Below are 14,844 nucleotides of genomic sequence, written 5' to 3' on the forward strand. Positions count from 1 at the left end.
ACAATCTGTATACTAGCCCGATTCAAACGATAATCGATAAAGACACATCAAATCCGTTGACGGCTGAGGATTTGCCAAAAATTCTATAAGCTTTGTCTCCATTGGGTTCACAATCAACAAAGAAACATCATGATAAAAGATGAGTGTAATAAATCAAATACTGGGTCTCTACTAATAGATCAAGTCAAAGCATACAAAAAATAAGCTCATCGGCCCGAACGCAGTCGACGACCGAGAATGTGAAATTCTAACCTACAGAGCCTATCTGCATAACTCTGCTCAAGCTCAGCCTTCAGATCAGCTCGGACAGAATCTTCAGAACTGCTCAAAATCTTTGCGGCTTCACATTTCAGCTTCATCAATCTCTCCTGCGTAGATCCTAATCTCTCAAGTATCTGTCCGCGAGAGCTCTCTAAACTAGCCAGCTCATCCGTAATGATAGCACCAGACTTCTCAGCATACTTCAAGGCCTTCTTGAACCTGGCTACCTCCTCACGGTTGGAGTCTAAATAAGTGAGCAACTCAACTCTATTCGTATCCTTCCTCGCAAGACTAGCCATCATCTGTGCGATAGAACTCTTATGCAACTGAAGCTCGCTACCAATGGAAGATCTGAGGTCACGCCATTGTGTCAGTCTATGCTCTAGCTGAGAAAATACGAAGGAAGAAGCCCTGCTAGCCTTCAGCTCCCCTAACTCTCGGAGTTCACACTCCAGAACAACAAAGTCGGCAGCGAAAGAATCAGCTAACTCAGGATATCCCTCCTCTCTAATCATCATCATGTGGCGAGCAAGGGAACGCCTGAACTAGTCGAAACAATATCCCTGATGAAGAAGTTTCTCAATCATTCCGTCAAAAAATATGACGAAAGAACCGAGATCCATTCAGAAAATGTCTTTGTTGGGATCAAGATTGGCCAAAAGGGCGAGTACACGCTCATATGGAGATAGTTGAGATCCTACAAGCAATCGTGCAGAAGAGTAAGAGACTCTCGAACATAGTGGAAAATTTAAAGCGAATTGTGAGCATACCAGTACCAACAGGGGTCCCTTCGGTTTGAGGTCCTATGATCGGCTCCGTCAGTCCAATCTCAGCAGACTCAGAGATAACATCAGGTGTGATCGTCGAGGGTATATCAAGTCCTCTAGGTAATTCTGTAATGTTCATCGGGTTTGGAGAAGATGCATCACCGTTAGGCAAACTAGAAATACTAGGAATCGGGATCGTATCAGTCATGACAGCTGGTCCTATGGTTATAATTTTTCATTAGTCAAATACAGATTTTAGCAAAAGAAAAGAATGACGATAGAAGAGATTATATGCATACCCGCAGATTCATCATCCTCAGCTGAACTAGGGATGCCGGAAATCATAGTGGTATCAGCCCTAGTGGTTGGTCCTACGATCAGAATTCCCTATCAGTCAAATAAAAGTTTCGACAAATGAAGATAGCTACAATGTCAAAAATTAGGTGTATACCTGCAGAAGAACCACCCACAAAGGATGGTCCTGCAGCCCCTCTGGTGGCCTGCTCCGCCAACATCTCAACTAACAATCTAGTGTCAGATCCTGAGAAACTCTGTGCTGAGACGTACATATGTTCGCTGAATCCCCCAAGACCCATATCATCAAAAGTCTCGTCCTCGACCGGCCTCTCTAGCGCGACACCTGCGTGAGAATTTAAGTGATGGATATATACAAAAAAGGCGGGAAAGAGAAAAGAACTCAGATCTACCTGCGGTAGTGGTAGAAGGCTCTTCTGCCCTAATATCCGTGCCTGCGTTCTTCAATTTGTCTAAAAAAGAACGAAGCGCGGAAGTGATTAAAAGAGGAACAAATCCTGAATTCCCTAACTCCTTTAACTACTGCCCAAATAGTGTATTATCAATGTTAGATATACCTGAGCATGGGACTATCGGCCCAACGCTATCAACCTGCCCAGCATCTCTATTTGTTTCAACATCCATAGGCTCATCATGAATGGCGTCACACATCTGCTGCACGAAGCTATCCAAATGGCTGGGATCAGAGAATACAGAGTCTCGCGTAAGTTCACCTCCGTCATGGTTTCTTGAAACACGGAACATGATTAGATTCAGGGAATCCAAAAGAGAATTATTTTAAAGCAGTAAAGACAATAGAGCATTACCCTCTTCTCCACCAGTAGTGCCTCGTAACTCTGCTCCGCAGGTGCGCTAACCAGTATGTGGTTTATGAGCAGTCTTCTTCCGCTTTGGAAGACGAACCCCTACAGGACCAGCAGGCCGCTCATGCGTAGACTTAGTACGCATCTCAACCTGTGCCAAAGCTGCGGCACTGGACCGTGATCTCGCATAACGAGAAGCGAGCGGCTCATGCTCGTCAGCCATCCTACCTGGAGTGACAAGATTCATCTTGTTAGGATGAGTAAATAAGACCTTTCGTTCTAGCTTCTGGAAAGCTAATTGATATTTAGAAAGAGTATAGCGTTGATACCAACGAGAAAATGCTAAATCCATTAATTCTTTAAAGAAAGAGTCTGACAGACCTGTATCAGATTCTCCCCCGTCGGTATCTATATCTATATATTCTTCCTCATAAGTCTCATCCTCATCGTCAATAGCAAGAAGCTCTTCATCATCCTCCATCTTGTCTCTGGTCGAACAGGAAGGTTTGGCAGGCTTCTTCCCCTACTTCTTCGAAAGCTCAGTCTTACGAGCAGCCTTAATAGTAGTTTGAACCAAGTGCTCAGCCTCCAACTTTGAAAGACTACTCACATCTAGAAACTCCTTGGCAGAAAGGAACCACTTGCAGCTGAGGAAAGTAAGCAACGGCTTGCGCTTGGATGAAGGAAGAGAGAAATAGGCTCCTGTACAGCCCATCATAGTCCAAATCCATGCTCGGACACCGTCAATAAGACCCCCCTCGATCCTCAAACCCTGGCTCAGGTTCCCAACATATAGTTGGTCGTAACCGAACTGGTGAGCTAAACAGCACGGAAGATAAGGCTCTTTATGGTAACGACCCTTCACCCGAAGGACAAGATATCCAACGCGAATGTTCACCAAGCAACGGAAGCAACCTGCGTCAAGAGAAGTCCGACCGGTCTTAGGTTTCTCCTCATCAATCAACACGTCATCATAGCTGCCCGAGAAGCGAGGAAAACACTTGAAGAACTCCCAGCTCTTACGAACTTGAAGCTCTCGCTGTACATCAGTAAATATCTTCCCAAACCACTTGCTCCTTTCCAATAGCTACACAAAAGGAACGGAGGCATCAACAGTACGAGGTGCTGACATCAAATCAGGATGATGAAGAATAAGCCACGCCATCAGATATGTATACGGAAGCTCGACCTTTACAGAAAGAAGCTCGGTCTATGGTTCAGGACCCACATGTGTAAGACCATCGACTAAATACCTAAGCCTATAATGAATGTCGGCAACCATCCCTGGAAGCAAAGAAAACTCCCTCCCGTAAGCTAACTGAACGGTGAGGAAGAGTACCTCAATAGGCAAGGCATCAGAAAACTGATATGGAACGACGCACTTCTTCAACCAGATAACAAGATAGCCTGCTAGCAGAGTCTTAGGCCGAATAGTCTTCTGAGCATGACAAAGGAATGTCTGAAACTTGGTCCCTGCAGGAAAAAACCCCTTAGTGCTAGCGGTACTAAAGGAGCAAGCTTTGGCCCTCTCCATTAACTCATTAATGACAGAAGGTGTCAAAGAGGCTAACTTACAAACAGCCTCGCTTGGACTACACTCCAAATGCTGAAATAAATAATTAGCGAACTGCTTCAAACTGATCTGCCTCTTCCTCTTTGCTTGGGGAGTCACTTTGATTAGAGATGTATAATAATGACACGTGAGGTCCCAAAGCGTGTGGTATATGTCGGGAGAATCTTTCTTCAGCCACTCTAACTGCAAGTTCGAGGGAAAGTACTCCTGATACGGACAATCCCCCATCGGAAGACCAGAAACTTTATGCATCTCATGCAAAGCTAACCCCAACTCCCCACTGCAAGTCAAGAAAGTATTACTATCAGGCATATATATCTCCAATAACGCTAGGAAGTGGCGACTGCTGACTGGGAATCCATACATGGTGGCTCGTATCGGCGCATACAACCCACTGCCTCTCAGATCACTCTCCCAACGTCCCAAGAGGTAACTGGTCATACAAGTCCACCACCGTTTGGGTAGTGAATAGGCCCAACCAAAACATATAAAATCTGGCGGAGGTAACTTCCTCCCAAGCTTGGCCAAACGATTCCTCACAATAGGAGCGGCTGCTGACACCTCGTCTGGTGGTGCGGTATTAAGACCCAGAATCCCCGGTCGAAGGCCACGAATATAATTATGTCCATCAGAACCTAGGGTCTTATGATGGGAAATAAATCCGCAATGAACTCGATCACGGTCATCTGTAAGATCCCAGGACATCTGTCGCTGTACAGCCTGTATCTCCAAATGAGCAAGGGAATGCTGGCGGGGAATAGAAGGAATGTAAAGAAGGAGCCCTTCATCATTATTCAACCAGTGCTTGTCGGCAAGAGTCAACTTAGTCGGATCCTCGACATGGTCTCCAAATAAATAACCAGGCTTCTCTAAAGCCTGAGTGGAAATAGTCTGCAGTGAAGGGGGTATTGGTAATCAACTGGCGCAGTGAACAACGTCCCCCATCTCGTATCAAACGATAGGATTCCTCAGAACGGCTCTTATCAAACTAAGGAGTCGGACCAATGGCCTGCCTATCAGCAAAAGAAGCAAAAATCTCCCCACTACAACCACTAGTAGCATGAGAGGGAAGGCTGTCCGCGGTAAATTCAGCTACGACAAAACAAGCGTAGAATCAGAAAATTATTCATGAATTATACAATGATTGAATTCATCTCACAAGATAGCGAAATTATTCATGAATTATACAATGATTGAATTCATCTCACAAGATAGCGAGATAGAGTCATTCATTGAGCAATTGGCGAAATTATACAATGATTGAATTCATCTCACAAGATAGCGAGATAGAGTCATTCATTGAGCAATTGGCGAGAAGATTTCGAGTGTCCTACACTGGAAGAACAATATGCATCATCACGTAAGCAACGTGGTAATGTACCCCGACCCATACCGTGTAATAAGACACGAAATCGTCCTAATATGCTGGAAGACGTGAATTGGCCAAGCAAAATACGTCACTTGAAACCTCGATCCCCGCGAAGGAGGATGTCGGTTATTCCCGAATGACCCGCAAAGGGGGCAAAACAAGGGCATGATAGAACCACGAGTCATCTCGAAACCTCGATCCCTTTGAAGGAGGATGTCTGTTCTTCCTGAATGACCCGCGAAGGGGGCAAAACGAGAGCATGATAGAACCACGAGTCATCCCGAAACCTCGATCCCCGCGAAGGAGGATGTCGGTTATTCCCGAATGACCCGCGAAGGAGGCAAAATGAGGGCATGATAGAACCACGAGTCATCCCGAAACCTCGATCCCCGTGAAGTAGGATGTCGGTTCTTCCCGAATGACCCGCAAAGGGGGCAAAGTGAGGGCATGGTAGAACCACGAGTCATCCCGAAAGCTCAATCCCTACGAAGGAGAACGTCGGTTCTTCCCGAATGACCCACGAAGGGGCCAAACGAGGATACAGAAAGCATAAATGCTCACCTCCGAAAGAGAATGCTGCGGGAGTCTCCCTCTCGCTATGCTGTGAAGAAGAGCGACTCCTACGGAATCGCGGTCGGCATGGAGACATGGTTAACCTGCAACGAAAATCAATGGATCAGGTACAATCATAAATCCAAGGGCCCGAAAATTAAAATGGGAAATCATGAACTTTAACTAAAGTCCTATAAAAAGAATAGGATTTTATAGTTGAAGTCTAATTAAACCTATGAGTTTTGTGAATGCAAACAATGGGCTCAAATTGCATTATAAACCCTCATGATCAATTTTTGGATGAAATACCCAAAATACCCCTCATGATTCAAGGTTAAGTTTTAGCCACGAACACCTTTGAATTTGGCCATGATTGAGGAAAGAAAACCATCATCTTCAGTATCTAACAATTTTGGCTGATTTTGCAAAAAAATCCCTCAATTAGTTTTGACCACATTTTGCACATAAACCCCTCAATATTTTTTGGTCCTCTTGCATAAAGCACCCCTCAACTTTTTGACCAAGTGGGCATACAACCCAAGTCCCAAAATTTTAGTCCTTTCTTACATAAACCCCCCCCCCCCTCAAAATTTTGACTAACTTTTGCAAATAAGCCCCCAAGAGATTTCGGTCCTATCTTTGCACATAAACCCCTCAATAATTGGTGATATTTTTGCATTAAACACCCCTCCAAGTTATGGCCAAATGGGTATACAACCCAAGTCCCAAAATTTTAGTCCACTTTTGCATCCCCTCCAAGTTATGGCCAAATGGGTATACAACCCAAGTCCCAAAATTTTAGTCCACTTTTGCATAAAAACCCCTCAAAATTTCAGCCCTATTTTACTACAACCCAAGTCCCAAAATTTTAGTCCACTTTTGCATAAAAACCCCTCAAAATTTCAGCCCTATTTTAAACATAAACCCCCCAAAATTCGGCAACTTTCAAAACCCATCATCTAGAATCAATCTTTTTCACAAAACCCACTTCATGAGGGAAAAATCTAGAACCTCTACATACAAATTCATGGCATAACCTCACTACAAGCATAAAGTTTCAATCTTTCTAAAAAAAAAGAGAGAGAGTTGAAGAGGAGCTTACCCAAACCAAGAGCTTGAAAACCCAACTCCAAAAGATCAAGTTTTGAGCTTGAAGATGAGATGAACCCTAGCAATGAGAGGGGATAATTTTCGGCCAAATAATAAGGGTATAAAATCCAAAATTATAGGAGAAGGTTGAGGTGTTTTAAAGACAAGAGTTCTAATAGGTTTAGAATCCTTGGAGAAGTGGAAACAATGGGTTTTGGATGAGAGGAGGAAGAAGAAGTATCAGAGAAAAAGAGTTCTATTTTGAAAATTTTAAAAGAGGGAGAAAAAGTACAATCACAAGGCTAAAACAAAAAAAAATGCATATGGGGGGAATGTGTCTCGGCCTTTGGGCCGAGACACCCAAGGGTGTCTTGGTCCAATTCGAGCCTCGGGTATTTTTTTCAAGCCTATGTCGCCATTGGTTGGTCATTCGGATGAAAATCTCACCAATCAACGACGGGCGATCCGAAACCCTAGGTTAACGCCGGTCAACGCGTAACCCTTGGTCAACACCAGTCATCGCGTTGTAATAACAAGTCAATGCCTAGCGATGCGAAACCCTAGGTTAACGCCGGTCAACGCGTAACCCTAGGTCAACGCCAGTCAACGCGTTGCCAAAAAAGTCAACATCGGCGATCTGAAACCCTAGGTTAACGCCGATCAACGCATAACCCTAGCTCAACGCCAGTCAACACGTTGCAATAAAAAGTCAACACCGGACGATCCGAAACCCTAGGTTAACATTGGTCAACGCGTAACGCTAGGTCAACGCCAATCAACGCGTTGCTGTTCGCAGTGAAAATCGTTGTTTTCTTCATCATTGATTCCATTGCAAATTCTTGTAATAGTTTATCGATTACAAAGATCCGGTCTTTTTTAGATCCGGTTACAACGAAAATCAAATAACACAAGAAATAAAGAAAATTACAACTTTCTCCTTATTTGTCGAACGAATCGCAAGATCCTGTTTTGCGGTCTCTTGCTTGTGTGGGTTCTTTGCCGACGCCGGGGTTAATCCGTGGACCACCGCGCGATCTAGATCCGGTCGGATCTACACGATTTAACGGGTATTATTCCGCAAAGGGAATAATAGCCGGGGAGGATTAGTTCACCAAGGAAATAATCGTCCAAATCTCGGGATCAAAGGCCACGCTTTGATCCGGAGTGTAGTTTCGATCTGTGCCTAGGCACAGATCTGGGCTGAGGTGGCTCGGCCACAAGTGGCCGGCCACCCTGAGGTGGCTCGGCCTTGGCCGAGCCACCCTGGGGTGGCTCGGTTTGAGCCGAGCCCCTCCGGGTGTGCTGTTCCATCGTTTTCCGCTTTTGGTTCTATCCGTGATTCAGTTTTGTGGTTGATTTATCCAAACTTGATTCGTTGATCTGATTTGGCAGTAAATCTGATTCCTGATTTGGCAGTAGATCCACTTCTGAGTTCGAGTCCGAAACTGATCTTGATTCGATCGTGATTCGTACAAGTCTGCTCTTGGTTGGATGACTCGTTGACTCTTCAACACTTGGCTTGATTCCGAATGCGAATGGATGTATTCCATTGCTTGCGTGCGATTCGTCGATCTCGTCGCCTCGTTGGTTAGTCGGTTTGTGCCGAGCTGTGCTAAGGGACCTATAAGCAATTTTATATGCCTACAGTTGCGATGAAAAAAGTTAACGTCGGGCGATCCGAAACCCTAGGTTAACGCCGGTCAATGCGTAACCCTAGGTCAACACCAGTCAACACGTTGCGATGAAAAAGTCAACGCAGGGCGATCCGAACCTTAGGTCAACATCGGTCAACGCGTAACCCTAGGGCAACACTAGTCAACGCGTTACGATAAAATTCAACGTCAGGCGATTCAAAACCCTAGGTCAACGCCGGTCAACGCGTGACCCTAGGTCAACGCCAGTCAAAGCATTGTAATGAAAAAGTCTACGCCGGACGATTCGAAACCCTAGGACAACACCGGTTAACGCGTAACCCTAGGTCAACGCCAGTCAACGCGTTGCGATAAAAAGTCAGCACCGGGCGATCCGAAACCCTAGGTCAATGCCGGGCAACACGTGACCCTAGGTCAACGCTAGTCAACACATTGTAATGAAAAAGTCAACACCGAGCGATTCGAAATCCTAGGTTAACATCGGTCAACGCGTAACCCTAGGTCAAAGCCAGTCAACACGTTGCGATGAAAAAGTCAACGTCGGGCGATTCAAAACCCTAGGTTAACGTCAGTCAATGCGTAACCCTAGGTCGACGACGGCCAGACGATAAACGCAGCACCGGGAGAACTTCAACTATTCGTCAAAACATCAAATAGATTAAAAATCGAAGGAGTCAAGAATCAAAGCTAACAACAGGTCCTTTTACACCGACTGAAGGCTGGATCGATCATATCCAAAGTATTTCAGGCTCATCTATAAAAGAAACGAGACTGAAACACTTTGGAGAGGGTATCTGTAGGTATCAAAAATTACCTATAGGTCCTCGCACACGGCTCAAGATAGAGAGAAGACGATGAACGTCACTATCCGAGTGGGTTTTGAACGTCGTTGGATGCTCAAGTCACGAGACCAACTAATGAAGCTGGTGCGTCAGTGACCCTCACATTTATAGGATTTTTGGCAAACCCCCAACCATCAACGGGTTTGATACGCCTTTACCGACTACCGTTTGAGTCGGGCTAGCATGCGGATTGTCTAAATTATCCAAAGTATTTCAGGCTCATCTATAAAAGAAACGAGACTGAAACACTTTGGAGAGGGTATCTGTAGGTATCAAAAATTACCTATAGGTCCTCGCACACGGCTCAAGATAGAGAGAAGACGATGAACGTCACTATCCGAGTCACAAGAGCTCATTTGGCAATGACAAACACATGAAGTGAGTGACGGACCATACGAAGCAACGAAACTTCGGAATAACGGGAACAAGAGCTGATCGGGAGCCCCGTGTCATTTACGAAAGGCGGAGCACCCCTCATGTCCTATTTACTCCACATATGATTCAAACATGGGAGCCTGTAGATCTCCTCGTCAGCTTTCCAATGTATATTGAACCACGTAATTCTGAGTCCGGACGATGAATTTACAGCGGAAACAAACTCGACGCGTCAAAACCAGAAAAAGCCAAACCGAGACACCCCGTGGTGTCTTGGCTTGGCCAAGACACTTATAAGTGTCTCGGCCAAGCCAAGACACTCAGAAGTGTCTGCAATACAAAAAATGCTGATTTTGATTATACTCTCAAGTGTCTTGGCTTGGCCAAGACACTCAGAAGTGTCTGCAATACAAAAAACGCTGATTTTTGTTGTTTTTGGCGGTTTTGTCGATCATTAATCACCTGGATTTGCTCCAACTGATTTGATAATATGGTTAAGTGGTTTCAACTAAGGATAAGAGAGAATCGGCCGCTCTTATCTGAAAACAGGGGTCCCTAAGCCTATAAATACAGCCTCAGGGCCTTTATTTTTTCAGATCTGGAATTCTCGAGTGTTGGCGAAGCCCTGCCGGACTGAAGACTGAAGGTGCATGAGTTTCAGAAGAGAGGAGGAGATCAGATCGAGTTCTTCAGTGCAGGAAGGAAGAGTTCATCAGGTCTGCAGTTCCCTTGTTCGTTCCTTAAGATTACCCCGTTACGGTGATATTAAGAAGAGCAACTATCTCGCTGTTGCCGAGATAAGTGCTTCAGCTTCTTGATTTCTTCGTGAGTCAATGAAGCTTCGGATCTGATCTGATTGTCAGGTGGTCCATGGATATTAATGTCCCCGTCACCAGCCAAAAACCCACGTGAGCAAGAGACGATAAATGGATCTTGTGTTATTTTTGAGAGAGTTGTAATTCTTTTATTTTTTGTTACTTAAATTCTTTGTAAACGAATAAAGTTATAATGAAATCAGTAATGAAGGCAACTTTCGAAGGAAACATTCCTAAATACCTCGCGAAGGAGAGCAAACAAGGCAAAACCCTAAATTTTGAATTGATTAAAAGGTAAAATCTCACCTCCGAAGGACGAATCCGCGACCTCCGCCCTCTCAGATGCTTGGGCAACTAATTTGCCTTTGGCAATGCTTGATCTCATTGGAGACATGATCAAAAGAGGTCTTAGTGGCTGAAAAATCAAGGAAAAGTTAGGGTTTTGAGGAATAATTAAAAACAAAACAAAAAAAACCAAAATCAAAACCCGAAGTTCGGTTTTGTCAGGGATCAAGCGGAAAATTGGCTTGGTGGAGAAGAAAAAGAGGAAAGAGATCAAAACCCGAGAAAATGCTTTGAAACCCTAGAAGAAAGTTTACATTTCAATCAAGTTGAAGGGTAGAAAAGGAGAAAGAAGGCTTGAGATATTTATTTGGGAGGATTTGCAAAAGTTTCAAACTCACAAGAGCGGGCAAAGATGGCCCCAAAACACCACAACTTCAAATTTAAAGAACCCCTGACCCGGCAGTTTTCCTTTGAGCGAGAGAGTCGCCGTTGTCTCACACACGCGAGACAGTGTAGACGGTCTCGCACAAGGAGTCCTTCCGGCGTGCGTCCGATGTGTATTTTCGGCTCATCTCCGGTGCGTTTACAACATTCCTTCAATGTACAAGACGTACACACAGTATACCCAGAGTGATGATCTTCCAATATTGCCCTCCGGAGTCCAGCACACATTGTGGTAGTTTTTCTTCCAAAATTACCCCTAGGAGTTCAACTGCAATTCTGCTACGAGCTCCTGACAAAGATGATCAGTTAAGTGTCAACTCAATGACACGAGCGAATTCAACCTCTCAAAAGTCAACACATTAAATTCAGTTCCAGATTTTGACAATGATCAGTGACGTCGCATCACTAGAAGTTAGGAAACTGAAGCTACTCATTGGTCCTTCTACATAGTCTAATGTTGGGCAAAAGCATGGCTTATCTTGTCCAAATTGTTTCAGACTCCTCGATAAAAGACTGAGGAGACTGAAAACATTGGAGGGAGTATCTGTAGGTATCAAAAATTTCTTATAGGTCCCAAACTCAGCTCAAGACAGAGAGAAGATGAAGAACGTCATCATCTAAGTCAGAGGAGATTATCCAATGCAAAAGGAAGCAAAGGAGAACATAAAACAACAACTTGAAAATGACTTGGAGCTGCATAACAGTTGGTGAGATAGTCTCCACTGTCTCGCATATGCGAGAGACAGTGTAGACTGTCTCGCAAATGCGAGACAATGATGACTGTCTGGACAACTGCGAGACAGTCTTCCAAGTTTACTGGCGTGTTTTGTGGGGTTTTGTAGGGTCCACTTGACTCCATAACCATGTGAGGAAGTGCATTAACGTGGATGGGCAGTTACATCCTAGAAATACGTCCAGTACCCACGAAAAGTGTGACATTTAACGCACTTTAAGGTAGTGGGCAGTGGTTATAAAGTCCCTGACACTTTCTCCTTGGCTGAGATAGTGAACACTGTCTCGCCCGCATGAGACCATGGCCACCATGTGTTTCGCCTCCAATTCGACGGTTATGGTTCCCAATTGCTATAAATGCCCCCCCACACACTTGTGAAGGGCAACCAAGGCATGATCAAGTAGTACCAAGCTGGTATTTGGCGAACTTTGAGAGCAAGAGAGATCCTCATCTATTCACGAGCATTCTCAAGAGCCTTTTGATGTTTCCTTGAGTTCAAGGTTAGACTTGTTCTAGAGAAGAGTACTTGTCTTACCTTGCTAAGACACTTACTTCCGTTCTTGTTTCCCCGTCGAAACATTAACTTCAAGCCTTCTTCATATTTGACTTGGAAACGTTGCTCAATGGTCCACGGATAACGTATCCTCGGCACATGCAAAGAATCCCACGCAAGCAGAGGCTACTACGTAGGAGTTTTTGTGTGTGTTACTAGGGAGCACGATTTTGTTTTCTTTATAAAGTAAAGAGTTACACGTGTAAAGTAAAGCTTATTCTTTTGTTTCTTTTAAACGATTTAATGGAAACAACAAAGAAAATTGTTCCCAAAACAAACAAAAAATACCAAATAGTGTGAAGAATTTTTATAGTGTACTACAAATGATTTTCTCCCGGTAAAAATAAATTTAATCAAACATGGTGTTTCAACAAATGACATTTGCGAAGTTTCCATTCACGTCGTGGTGCTTGAAGACATATAGTTTAGAGTGGATAGTAAAATCATGGGAAGGAGATTCTACAAAAATTTGGCTTGGTGATTATTTTGAAAAGACAAATGATAATCGAATGATTTTATTGTCTTATACGATCATTTGTCATTGTGGAAGGAGCATAACAAATTTAGGCACGAAACATTTAGGATGAAACCAAATATTGTGAAAGATGACGATGAACATAGATTGAAGAAGTATAACAAAATTTTAGAGTCCGATAGCTCGCTGTGGCAAGTCGAAGGGTGAAACCCCCAAGCAGTGATAGTTACGAACTAAACGTGGATGGTGCGTTGTTCTGTGATCTAGCCTATTGTGATCCGGGTGTAGCAGTGAGAATGCGAGAGGTGATATTATGGTACGCGATGATTTATCTCTATATGAAGCTTTGGCTGCTCGTGATCGGAAATGATATTTGCATATGAGATAGCATTTCAAAATGTTAAGCTAGTGATCAGAAATCCTTTCGTGTTGCTACAGTGGTTGCTTCTATTCACATTGCTAGTGATCACAAATCCTCTCGTGGTCTTGTCTGTGCAGATATTAGGGAGTTGATATAAAATTTTAATTTATTTTGGTGAACCGCGGTACCTAGAATATATAATGGTGTAGCACATACACTTGCAAGGGTGACACGTAGTGCAGATGATTGTCCTATATGGCATGAAGTTGCTCCAGCTGGTATTAGACATCTGTTAGTTTCTAATTGTAGCCAACACTCTCTTTAATATAATTTATTTCCATAAAAAAAATTTACTTGACGTCTCATCGTATCTTAGAAATTAGAATTGACTATATGGTTTGGATAATTAGATCCTCTCTAATTAACAACCGATGGATAGGATCGGGCCCATTTTGAATGTCCTGAAGTCTTAGTCAAGTGTTTTTTTCTGAAATTTATCTAGGATTTTATCCAAGATATATCCTAATGATTTTGAATTATTTCCAACAAACAATATCAATGACGTGTCAAAGCTCAATGCAGTAGTTGAGGAAAGAAATGTTTGGGTCTTTCATGTTATTGTTAAGAAGAATTAATAGCTTATATATTTGTTGGTTGGGTTAAACATCGTCTAGTTTGATGATTAGCTTTTTTTCAGCATAAAATTGCGTGCTTTTGTTTAGTCTAACTTTGGGTGCATGATTAAACAAGGTAATTAAGAAAATACTCCCTTGTGGTAGGCCTAGAAAAGAGATTAGTAAAACTTAATGGTGAAATATGACTATTATACGTCAAATATTTTCCTAGCACATGATTAAATTGGATCTAATACTTTTTAAATATTACTAACTTTTTTAACAAAGGTTGATCTCCAAAGTCTTTATCAAAAATCACTTTTCTAGGTGTACAATTCTAGAAGTAATTTAGTTCATGTCGATGTGGCTTAGCACCAGCAAATGCTTGTCACCTCTAACTAATAATATAATTAGTATTAAAGTGTTGATTGCTTAACTACTAGACCACAACGTAAATATTATGATATATCAATTGCTAGAGCACTTGCCCAGATTACACAACTTATCACACATTAAAGATTCAATAAATAAAAAGATCTGCTCTTAATTCTATTATATAATATAATCCTTAAGGCATTGAAAAAAATATTAGAAGAACGATGTATATAAAGAAGTGGAGAATATGATGAACTTATTGTACATGTGACATTGTAGATAAAGATTTTTATTAACAAATAATAAAAATTTAGATACAGATGTAATAATCAGAATAATCACAATTGAGAATAAAAAATTTAAGGAAAAATCACTAGTAGAAAAATGCGCATCTTAGACGAAAAAAAAACCATATAGGATGCTTAGATTTCCGTCTAGATGACGCTTCCTACATAGAGTTCCATTTAGAATGCTCCATCTAGGATATTTCTATCTAGGATGAGTTATCCTAGGTAGAAATTTATCTAGGATGACCATCGTAGATAGAAACCATCCTAGACGATGCCAACATCCATCTAGATTGCATCCTAG

This window comes from Asparagus officinalis, chromosome 9 (genome assembly GCF_001876935.1).
Source record: "Asparagus officinalis chromosome 9, Aspof.V1, whole genome shotgun sequence".
In the NCBI taxonomy this organism is placed as follows: Eukaryota; Viridiplantae; Streptophyta; class Magnoliopsida; order Asparagales; family Asparagaceae; genus Asparagus; species Asparagus officinalis.